This window comes from Nicotiana tabacum, chromosome 17, assembly GCF_000715075.1.
Source record: "Nicotiana tabacum cultivar K326 chromosome 17, ASM71507v2, whole genome shotgun sequence".
In the NCBI taxonomy this organism is placed as follows: Eukaryota; Viridiplantae; Streptophyta; class Magnoliopsida; order Solanales; family Solanaceae; genus Nicotiana; species Nicotiana tabacum.
Genome location: NC_134096.1, coordinates 69,218,380 through 69,230,718, shown reverse-complemented (window position 1 = coordinate 69,230,718; position 12,339 = coordinate 69,218,380). Strand labels below are relative to the sequence as shown.

The following is a 12,339-nucleotide window of genomic DNA, read 5'->3' as shown; positions in this document are numbered from 1 at the left end:
TATGAACTTTAGAACTTCAAACTTTAATCCGTTTGACCTCAAATTTGCACACAAATTATAATTGACATTACGGACCTACTCCTACTTTCGGAATCGGAATCCGACCCCCGATATCAAAAAGTCCACTCCCGGTCAAACTTCCCAAAAACCTTCAAATTTTTCACTTTCGCCAAATGACCCCGAAATGACCTACAGACCTCCAAATTCATATCCGGATGCGCTCCTAAGACCAGAATCACCATACAGAGCTATTTTCAGGCTCGGAATCCCAAACGGACATCGATAACATCAAAATCCACATCAACCCAAACTTAAGAAATTATTAAACTTTCAAAATGTTAACTTTCCATAATAAGCATCGTAACGCTCCCGGGTCATCCAAAACCCGATCCGGACATACGCCCAAGTCCAAAATCATCATACGAACATATTGGAACCATAAAATCCCGATTCTGAGGCCTTTTACTCAAAAGTCAAAGTTTGGTCAACTCTTCCAACTTAAAGCTTTCAAATTTAGAATTTTCTTTCCAAACAAACTCTGAACTTCCCGAAATTAATCCGACACGCGTACAAATCGTAGCACATGAAGTAAAGATACTCAAGGTCTCAAATCACCGAACGACGCACTAGATCTCAAAATGATCGGTCGGGTCGTTACACCACTCCAAGTCTTTTGCTACTTTACCTCATGCTCAACTCTCTTTTTCAATAAAACTGAAACCAACAAACTACCTGATATAATCTTTTCAATCATATCAATGGTACATTAGCTCCTCCCTCTACCATCATTAATGCCACAACAAATCAATGATAACCAAATTCTGATTATCTAAAGTGGTTACAAGAAGACCAACTCTTACTGAGTTGGATCTTATCATCTTTAACCGAGGAAATTTTTCCTTATGTGACAGGTTTAGATACTGCCTTTGAAGCTTGGGAAGCTCTCTCAAATGCATTTTTTATAAGCAACAGCGCTAGAAGAGTTCAATTGCACATCACCTTGCAAAATATGACTTTTGGTGACAAACCAATAGCTTAATTTCTATGCGAAGCTAAAGCTATCGCTGATGATCTTGCTGCTGCTGGAACACCAGTATCTCCTGATGAATTTAATGCCACCATCTTTCGATTACTTCCTCTGATTATCACCCTGTCATTGCAACGCTATCTGCAGAAAAATCACAGGTATCATTTTCTGATCTTTCTGGTAGACTTATGGCTCATGAAATCCTATTGCAGAACTCTCACATACCGATCTCTGATGTTGCTAATGTTTCTCGACAACACATTTCATCTGCTCGCCAATTCCACCAAAGCTCCCAGAAAAATAATGGTTACAGAAACAATGGTGCTTCCTCTAAAGGAAATAAGAAGTGGTTTCCTAATCCTTGTCAGATCTGTGGACTCAACAATCATCAAGCGAAGTCTCGCAAACATTATGATACTAATACTGATAAAATCACTGCCAATGCCACTAATGTTAATGCTTCTTCCAATGATTGGTTTCCTCATACTGCAGCTTCTCATTATATGACACCTTATTTGTCTGCACTTGAAATCTCTGAGAAGTACAAAGGGCCTGACAAAGTTACTATAGGTAATGGACATGGTTTGCAAATTAAAAACATTGGTCACACTACAATATCTTCTGGTAATAATCAATTATATTAGAAAAATATTTTCTATGTGTGTGCCATACAACAACAATTGTTGTCTGTTAATAAATTTGCTAAAGACAATCAATGCTCCTTTAAATTTGACTCTGTTGGGTTTACTGTGAAGCATCAGACAAAATAAAAAGGGGTTGTTGAAGGGACCAGCTGACGACGGAATTTACAGGCTTCCTATTGATGTATCAGACGACATTGCAAGAAATAGCAAGGCTTTCAAATCAGTTCGGATTGTTGCACTAGATTGGCATGCTCAGCTCGGTCATCCTCAACAATCAACAGTCTCTTTTATTGTTAATAAATTCAGTTTGTCTAGTCATTCAATAAAATCATCTGGTCTTTATGAAGCTTGTTGTTTAGGCAAACATAGTTAGATTTCTTTACCTATTACTGGTTCTATTGCTAGTAAACCATTAGAATCAATTCATGGAGATATATGGGGACCAGCTCCCAACTTATCTTTTTATGGAGATAAATATTTTATTCTATTTGTGGATGAGTTCTCTCGGTATTGTTGGCTATTTCTAATTAAACAGAAAAATGAAGTTCTCTCTACTTTTGTCGAATTCCACAGATTGGTTGAAAAATAGTTTCAAACCAAAATTATCAATTTTCAATCAGATTGGGGTGGTGAATTTCGTACAGTCAATACTTATCTGAAGGAAAATGGTATCCAATATCGCATTACTTGTCCCCATACACATCAGCAAAATGGTCAAAGTGAAAGGAAAATCCGACACCTAGTGGACACATGCCTTACCCTCCTTGATCATTCTGCAGTTCCATCCAGATTTTGGAACTTTGCTATGCACACTGCTGCGTACTTAGTTAACATGCTCCCTACTCAAGTGCTTCAACATATCTCACCTTTTGAAAATTTCTGTGGCAGTTCACCAGATTATGGATTTCTTCTTATCTTTGGTTGTACTGTCTATCCCTTGTTACGTCCCTACAATCAACACAAGTTCTCCTATAGAACTGCAGCTTGTGTTTTTTCTCGGATACACCAAGGACCATCACGGGTATGTGTGTTTTAATCCTCAGGATAATAAAATTTATCTTAGTAGGCATGTTCGTATTGATGAGACCCGCTTTTTATATAAGGAGAAAGATTTATCTGATTCATCTATCCTAGGCACCCCTCCAGAGCAATTTAATTCTACTCCTTGGCTCATATTAATTGCGCCAATACCGCAACCCGATTCAAATGTACCATCCTCTTCGACACTTTCACATAATTCTACTCATGCTTCTTACAACAATAATTTTGGTTTTAGCTTATCATCTCCTAGTGCTTCTCAAGATCAAATTAATTCTCCTTCGGAGCAGCAACTGTTGAGTTTTTTATTTTTTAAGATGAAATAGTCTTAAAATGAGGGTGAATGGGAAATGGAGGGAAAATGAAATTTTTGAGTAAAATTTTAAGTTTTCCTCTCTTGACAATGAGACATTGTCCCATATTGGAAGAGGAAGAGATTTTTGGTGGGTATATATATAATTGCTCTTCTTGTAGCTCTTAAAGAGTTAAGAAGAAAGCAAGCCTCGCGCCGTCGTCGCTCGGCTTCGGCTTCGGCTTCGGCTTCGGATTTGGTCAAATAATTGATTGATTAATTTTTTGGACTAAATTTATTTGTTAATAGTAACGGATATTTTCCAATCCGTGTATTGACCATTTGGCAGCCGCCTAATGCTCTTCCCACCATTTCTACTACTTCGTTCTGCATTGTTTTAACTTCAAATAAAGCAATTGTAAGTGTGATTTGCTACCGAACTTTGTGTTCGCTGAAATACTGGGGTTTGAAGTACCGCTACACCAGTGTGTGATTCGTTTTATCCTGGGAGGAAATAATCCATTACCTTGGGTACTAGGAGGGGATTAAATTCCTTAAGGAAACACTGTGAATTCAGTGGGCTCGAATTAATTATTGTTTCATTACGCTAACTTATATTTTGTAGAATTATTATTTATAAATACAGCAATATTGGCGGGAATAACAATCTTAAGGAATTTAATATTTATTTCTGTATTTGTGTTATTCTTATTATTCTGCAAACTAAAACCTTTGTGGTTTTGTGTACTCCCGTTTTGGAGAGTAAAGCCTTCGTGGCGTTTTGTTGGAGATTAAAATCTACATGATTTTTACTCCTGTTTGAAAACGTGTATTAAACGTTTGTTCGTGTCATTCTTTTATAGAAAAAATGATGACTGAAAGCGAAAACCAAGTTGTTCCAATGGTGACTGCCAACGCATCGACAAGCCGAACACCGGCGTTGGCACCGGCAGTAAAACTCAAAAAAATTTCGGGATTGATTTCAAGCGCTGGCAGCAGAAGATGTTCTTCTACTTAACTATGTTATGTCTACAGAAGTTCATCAAGGAAGATGTTCCTGATCTGCCAGATAAAACTCCAGAGAATGAACGCTTTCTCGTGATTGAAGCGTGGAAGCATTCTGATTTTTATGCAAGAATTATATTCTTAGCGGACTGGATGATAATCTGTATAATATATACAGTAGCGTGGAGACCTCAAAAGAATTGTGGAATGCACTTGAAAAGAAATATAAAACTGAAGATGCCGGGATGAAGAAATTCGTTGCCGCAAAATTTTTGGACTACAAAATGGTAGATAGCAAATCTGTTATTACCCAAGTCCAGGAATTGCAAGTGATTATTCATGATCTACTTGCTGAAGGTCTTGTCATCAACGAAGCATTTCAAGTAGCAGCAATGATTGAGAAGTTGCCTCCGTTGTGGAAGGACTTCAAAAATTATTTGAAACACAAACGAAAGGAAATGTCCCTTGAAGATCTCATTGTTCGGTTGAGAATCGAAGAGGACAATAAAGCAGCTGAAAGGAGAGGCCGTGGAAATTCAACAATAATGGGAGCAAATATTGTTGAAGCTAACAAAAAGAGGAAGAAGGCTTCTGGTCCGAAATACAACCCAACCAAGAAGCGGTTCAGTGGAAACTGCTACAACTGTGGGAAAACCGGACACAAATCTACGGAGTGTCGTGCTCCGAAGAAAGACAAGAAAAGGGATCAAGCAAACATGGTAGTAAACCATGATGATGTTGATAACTTGTGTGCCATGCTTTCTGAATGTAACTTGGTGGGAAATCCTAAACTGTGGTGGTTTGATTCAGGAGCCACTCGCCATGTTTGTGCAGTTAGAAAAGCTTTTGCTACTTATGCTCCTGCTGGACCCGGAGAGATAGTTTATATGGGAAATGCTTCAACAGCAAAAGTTGAAGGATATGGAAAGATATTTCTGAAAATGACTTCTGGCAAGGTCATGACTTTGAACAATGTCCTTCATGTTCCCGAAATGAGAAAGAATTTAGTCTCTACTGGACTTCTTGTTAAGCACGGTTTTAAGTGTGTTTTTGTGTCCAACAAGTTTGTTATAAGTAAGAATGAAATATTTGTAGGAAAAGGTTACCTCACCGAGGGCCTTTTCAATCTGAATGTAATGGTTGTGGAAAATAATAATAATATTTCAGCTTCTTCTTACTTACTTGAGTCAAATGATTTATGGCATGTACGTTTGGGTCATGTCAATTATAAAACCTTGCGGAAAATGATTAACTTGGAAGTACTGCCCAAGTTTGAATGCGAAAAATCAAAATGTCAAACATGTGTGGAATCTAAGTATGTTAAACATCCTTATAAGTCAGTTGAAAGGAATTCAAATCCTTTAGACTTAATTCACACAGATATTTGTGACATGAAGTCAATACCATCTCGCGGTGAAAAGAAGTATTTCATAACTTTTATTGACGATGGTACTCGATATTGCTATGTTTACTTACTGAATAGTAAAGATGAAGCAATAGACGCATTCAGGCAATACAAAAATGAAGTTGAAACGCAACTTAATAAGAAAGTAAAAATGATAAGAAGTGATAGGGGTGGTGAATATGAATCTCCTTTTGAAGAAATATGTTTAGAATATGGAATTATTCATCAAACAACAGCCCCTTACACGCCCCAATCTAATGGGATTGCGGAAAGAAAGAATCGCACATTAAAGGAGATGATGAATGCGTTGTTGATAAGTTCTGGTTTGCCACAGAACTTGTGGGGGGAAGCCATTCTTACAGCTAATCGAATATTAAATCGAGTGCCCCATAGCAAAACACAATCCATTCCATATGAAAAATGGAAAGGAAGGAAGCCCAATTTGAATTATTTTAAAGTGTGGGGGTGTTTGGCAAAAGTGCAAGTTCCTAAACCCAAAAGGGTAAAAGATAGGACCGAAAACCGTTGATTGTGTTTTCATAGGATATGCGACAAATAGTAAAACATATCGATTTCTGGTTCATAAATCAGAAAATCCCGACATTTATAATAATACGGTTATAGAATCAGATAATGCTGAGTTCTTTGAAAATATATATCCGTATAAAAAGAAATGTGAGTCGTTTGGTGAAGGATCTAAACGACCTCGGGAAGAAACAAAAGAAAGTACATGTAATCAGGAGAATCCAAGACGTAGTAAACGTCAAAGAACGTCTACTTCATTTGGACCAGATTTTGTGACTTTCTTATTGGAGAATGAGCCTCAAACATTTAAAGAAGCTATGACTTCTTCGGAATCATTGTTTTGGAAAGAGGCAGTCAATAGTGAAATAGAATCCATATTGAACAACCATACATGGGAATTGGTTGATCTTCCTCCTGGAAATAAACCTTTGGGTTCTAAATGGATTTTTAAGAGAAAAATCAAAGATGATGGCACTATTGATAAATTCAAGGCAAGGCTCGTAGTCAAAGGGTATAGACAACGAGAAGGTCTAGACTACTTTGATACATACTCTCCAGTTACAAGAATTACGTCCATACGGATATTAGTAGCATTAGCTGCAGTGTATGGTCTTGAAATTCATCAAATAGATGTTAAGACGGCCTTCTTAAATGGAGAGTTGGAGGAAGAAATTTACATGGAACAACCTGAAGGGTTTGTGGTTCCAGGTAAAGAAAAGAAGGTATGTAAACTTGTTAAGTCTCTTTACGGACTAAAATAAGCACCCAAACAATGGCATGCGAAATTTGACCAAACAATGTTGTCAAATGGTTTTAAGATAAATGAATGTGATAAATGTGTGTACATTAAAAATATTCCAAATTACATAGTCATTGTTTGCCTATATGTGGATGATATGCTGATAATGAGTAATGACATTGCCAACATAAATGCTACTAAGCGTATGCTCAATAGCAAGTTTGATATGAAAGACTTGGGAGTTGCTGATTTAATTCTGGGAATTAAGATCCATAAGACTCCTCAAGGTCTGGCATTGTCACAATCTCATTATATTAAGACAGTACTTGAAAAATTCAAGCACTTGGGCTTTAAAGTTGCAAAGACTCCAATTGACGTGAATCTTGCATTAGCAAAGAACAAAGGCCAAAGCATATCACAATTGGATTATGCTCGTGTGTTGGGATGCTTAATGTATATCATGAATTGTACACGACCAGATATAGCTTGTGCTATAAGTAGACTGAGTCGATATACGAGCAATCGAGGCCAATCTCATTGGATGGCAATGAAACGAGTTTTGGGATATTTAGAACATACCCAGAACTTTGAAGTGCACTACAGTAATTTCCCTGTGGTGATTGAGGGATACTGTGATGCAAATTGGATCACCGGTTCAACTGATTCTAAGTCCACAAGTGGATATGTATTCACTATTGGTGGAGGAGCGGTATCTTAAAAGTCATCCAAAACAAACATGTATTGCCCGCTCTACAATGGAGGTTGAATTCATAGCGTTAGATAAAGCCGGTGAAGAAGCTGAATGGCTCCGGAATTTCTTGGAAGACATTCCATTTTGGCCCAAACCGTTGGCACCGATATGCATACATTGTGATAGTCAAGCGACAATTGGAAGGGCTGGGAGCGTTATGTATAACGGTAAATCTCGTCATATACGACGAAGACATAAAACCGTTAGGCAATTACTCTCTAGAGGAATTATCACGATTGACTATGTAAAGTCAAGTGATAATGTGTCGGATCCACTTACAAAAGGCCTAACTAGAGAGGTAGTTGAGAAATCATCAAGGGGAACGGGGCTATGGCCGAGAACAAGTCATTGTGGCGGTAACTCTACCTAGAAGACTGGAGATCCCAAGATCTAGGTTTAACGAGATCAAACAAAGTCATTAATGACGGTTCAACATTGTCAAATAAAATTTTAGTCCGTTCTCGTGATGAGACAATGTTCAGTACCAAGGATAAAGCATTAAGGCTTTTTAATGATTTCTAAATTTGATACGGGGTATATCAAATAGTGTATCTACAGGATGACACGTTTAGGAATCACCTATGTAAGTGTAAAGTGTTAGCCGCTTCAAGGAGAACTTTGTAAGGCCAGTTCTCTATGCACTTATGAAACCAGGCGGTGTTCATGGCTGAAACGAACACAACAATGAGAACCAAAGACGGTTAAGGGTTGATTGTGTGACTTATGGTTGTCTAGGTATACACCAAAGATCGACGGTTCAAAGATATCAATTCTACCGATTGACCGAGTATATCCGACATAAGTTTACTATGGAAAGTTCAAAGGGAAACTTACTTATCCAGATGCGATTAATCCTTGCTTGTAAATCACACAGTTTTTCCATGCATACTTCCGTGATATAGCCATTCCCCATTCATGTGGGGGATTGTTGAGTTTTTTATTTTTTAAGATGAAATAGTCTTAAAATGAGGGTGAATGGGAAATGGAGGGAAAATAAAATTTTTGAGTAAAATTTTAAGTTTTCCTCTCTTGACAATGAGACATTGTCCCATATTGGAAGAGGAAGAGATTTTTGGTGGGTATATATATAATTGCTCTTCTTGTAGCTCTTAAAGAGTTAAGAAGAAAGCAAGCCTCGCACCGTCGTCGTCATCGTCGCCGCTCGCTCGGCTCGGCTTCGACTACGGCTACGGCTTCGGATTCGGATTCGGATTCGGATTTGGATTTGGATTTGGTCAAATGATCGATTGATTGATTAATATTTTGGACCAAATTTATTTGTTAATAGTAAATATTAACGTAAGATTATCCGCATTTGTAACGGATATTTTCCAATCTGTGTATTGACCATTTGGTAGCCGCCTAATGCTCTTCCCACCATGAATGTGCTTGCTCCACAAACATGAATGTGCTTGCTCCACCATGGAGGGTGGACATTTGGTCTTCTTCAACACTAGCTGCTATATATATGTGCAGCAGATGTTGAAGAAAGTCACTCAACACACAACGCACAAGAAACAAACTGAAAATCGCTCAACATATTTGGCTATACATTGCACTGCTTCCTCTCAGCATTTCCATACGATTTTCTGAGTTTCTACTCCTTCGTTCTGCATTGTTTTAACTTCAAACAAAGCAATTGTAAGTGTGATTTGCTACCGAACTTTGTGTTCGCTGAAACACTGGGGTTTGAAGTACCGCTACACCAGTGTGTGATTCGTTCTATCCTGGGAGGAAATAATCCATTACCTTGGGTACTAGGAGGGGATTAAATTCCTTAAGGAAACACTGTGAATTCAGTGGGCTCGAATTAATTATTGTTTCATTACGCTAACTTATATTTTGCAGAATTATTATTTACAAATACAGCAATATTGGCGGGAATAACAGCAAATGGATGTCCTTCCAACTATTGAGCCATCACAACCACCTGGACACACTCATTCAATGGTTCTAAGACAAAATCCCAAGAAGAAGACACTAGCTTTCATGTCTATTTCGAGTGATAAAGTTCAATCTTCCTCCGTTACTCTTTCAGAACCAACATGCTACACAAAATCACTCAAAGTTCCCGTGTGGAGAGAGGCTATGAGCTCTGAAATCACTGCTTTGATACAACACCAAACATGGGAACTTGTTTCTAAACCATCACATTCCAATATTGTTGGTTGTAAATGGGGTTTTCGACTCAAACACCATCATGATGGAAGCATAGAGCGATGCAAGGATCGCTTGGTAACCAAAGGCTATAATCAAGTTGAGGGAATAGATTATGATGCCACTTTTGGTCCGGTTATCAAGCTTACAACAGTCCGAGCTGTCCTTTCCTTGGCAGACTCCAATAAATGGACTCTTCAACAATTGTACATCTCTAATGCATTTCTCAATGGAAATTTGAAAGAGGATGTATATATGTCCCAACCTCCAGGCTTTATTGATCAACGATGTCCTGATTATGTGTGCAAATTAAGGAAATCAATATATGGCCTTAAGCAAGCCCCACGGGCTTGGTATCACAGACTCAGTTCTTATCTTCTAATAATTGATTTTGCAGGTTCTCTTACCGACTCCTCGCTCTTTATCAAATAACAAAGCAGTGATGTTCTTTATATCCTTGTCTATGTCGATGATATTAATATCGCAGAAAGTAACTCAAATGCAATCCGTATATGCATCACTCATTTGTCCAAAGAATTTAAGTTGCGAGATCTCGGAAGACTTCACTACTTCCTGGGAATCGAAGTTGGATATCTCAGCAAGGGTATTATTCTTTCTCAACAAAAATACCTTCAGGATCTTCTCGTCATTACTCACATGGAAAATGCCACATCTGTCAAGTCTCTTATGGCTAGCACATGTAACCTACAACTTGAAGAATGCGAACCGTTGGTTGATCCCCAGATTTACAGGAAAATAGTGGGGGCATTACAATATGCTTGTTTAACTCGTCCAGACTTAACTTTTGCTGTGAATAAATTGTGCCAATTTTGATCTGCACCAACAACCACTCACTGGACAGCTTGCAAGCGTGTTCTTCGATATGTCAAACCCACCTTGCATCAAGGACTCTTCATTACTCATTCAACCAGCTCCCAACTTCAAGCTTTTTGTGATGCTGATTGGACGGGAAACACGGATGACAGGAGATCCACAGAAGGTTTTGCTGTGTATATGGGACCAAACTTAATTTCTTGGTCAGCTTAGAAACAACCAACAGTTGCTCGATCATCGACCTAGGCTGAGTATCGATCTGTCGCCAATACCACAGCAAAAATAATTTGGCTTTGTTCCCTTCTTCAAGAGCTCAAACAGCCAATACACAACCCCACAATCATCTGGTGTGACAACATTGGAGCTTCACATCTAGCAGTTAATCCATGTTTTAAAGCTCGAACGAAGCATGTCGAAGTTGATTTTCACTTTGTCAAAGAACAAGTCAAGGCTGGTCATATATCTGTGTAGTTTATATCCTCCATGGATCAACTAGCAGACATTTTTATTAAACCTTTGTCCACCAACCAATTTCAACAGATCAAACACGACTCTCAAACCTCATATGGCTACATCGTGGATGTTAGAGATAAAGTTCAATCTCTATAAGTTAGGATAGAAATCTCTATTAGTTAGGATAGCTATGTTCTGTTAGCTATATTTTAGGATATATGATTGTTCTATTAGTTACCTTATCTCCCTAGTCTTCTATAGTGTGTTGTAGACTGTTGTATATATATTCAACAATGTACTCAATAGAAAACTATCGAATTCTCTCAACATCATATCTCATAACACCCATAGACCTTCAGTTCAAAACAAGCCAGAAGCCTCCTAAGGACTCCAACAAATATTCATTGAGTAAATTTAACAAATGGTTATATAATTATAATTTTTTTACCATAATTGTATAACCATTTGTGAAATTTACTCATATTCATTCCACATAGTTTTCTTTCATCGGCTTAATCTTGTCTTGATTATAATGTGAAGAATGCTATGAAGCGAATACTAAAGTAAAGACGTTGTTCATTGAGCCCACGAAGATTTTTTAAATTTCAAAAATCATTGTATCTATCCCTACTTTCTCCGTCGTTTTTTGTCAAAGTACCCAAAATCGATTGACCAGATCCAGTACGAATCTCATACACCACACCCACGTCGTGTCGACACGGATGCGACACCGAAAGTAAAGAGTCGGAGAAACTTAGTCGATAAGTACATATTTGCTCCATATTTTATCCCGCATAAAAATGAATATTTAGATTTTCGCATAGTTATGTGGATATTTAGCAGTATGGAGCTTAATAATGCAAAGCAGATAGTGCATTAGTTACTTAGAAACCAAATATTGTAGGAATATTATTTAATTAATATAGTAATGTAGAGTTTTGATAAGAGTGGGTTGCTCCAGTGGTGAGTACCCTCCACTTCCAACCAAGAGTTTGTGAGTTCGAGTCACCCAAGAGCAAGGTGGGGAGTTCTTGGAGGGAGGGAGTCGAGGTTGTATCATAAACAGCCTCTCTACCCCAGGATAGGGGTAAGGTCTGCGTACACACTACCCTCCCCAGACCTCACTAGTGGGATTATACTGGGTTGTTACAAAAAAGTAATGTAGAGTTTTGCATTGTAAACCAAGTATTGCACTCCTTAGTTATGCAGAAGTTTATACAAATTAGTTTTCTTCACACACATTATATATCCTTCTGTATCACTCAGTTAGCTCTTGTTAAATCTATATTATGATCCATATAAACAAAGGTTACTACTTGAGCAAAACACAAAATGAAGAATTAACTCAAATAGTCGCTCACTCAATCGCTTAAACTAGAAATATCCGGTGGAGGTATAATGGAGGTATAATATATGCATAATTTATATATTATATATGTATAATCGTGTATAATCAATTTATAAGGCTA

The 12,339-nt window shown here is 37.8% G+C and overlaps 1 long non-coding RNA gene across 1 annotated transcript; it reads left to right on the top strand.

Moving 5' to 3' along the window:
* Window positions 1-2,500: 2,500 nt before the first annotated feature.
* Window positions 2,501-9,944, top strand: LOC142171564 (uncharacterized). Its single transcript, XR_012701274.1, has 2 exons — window positions 2,501-2,692; window positions 9,275-9,944. It is a non-coding gene; the product is annotated as an uncharacterized LOC142171564 (long non-coding RNA).
* The last annotated feature ends 2,395 nt before the right edge of the window (window positions 9,945-12,339 follow it).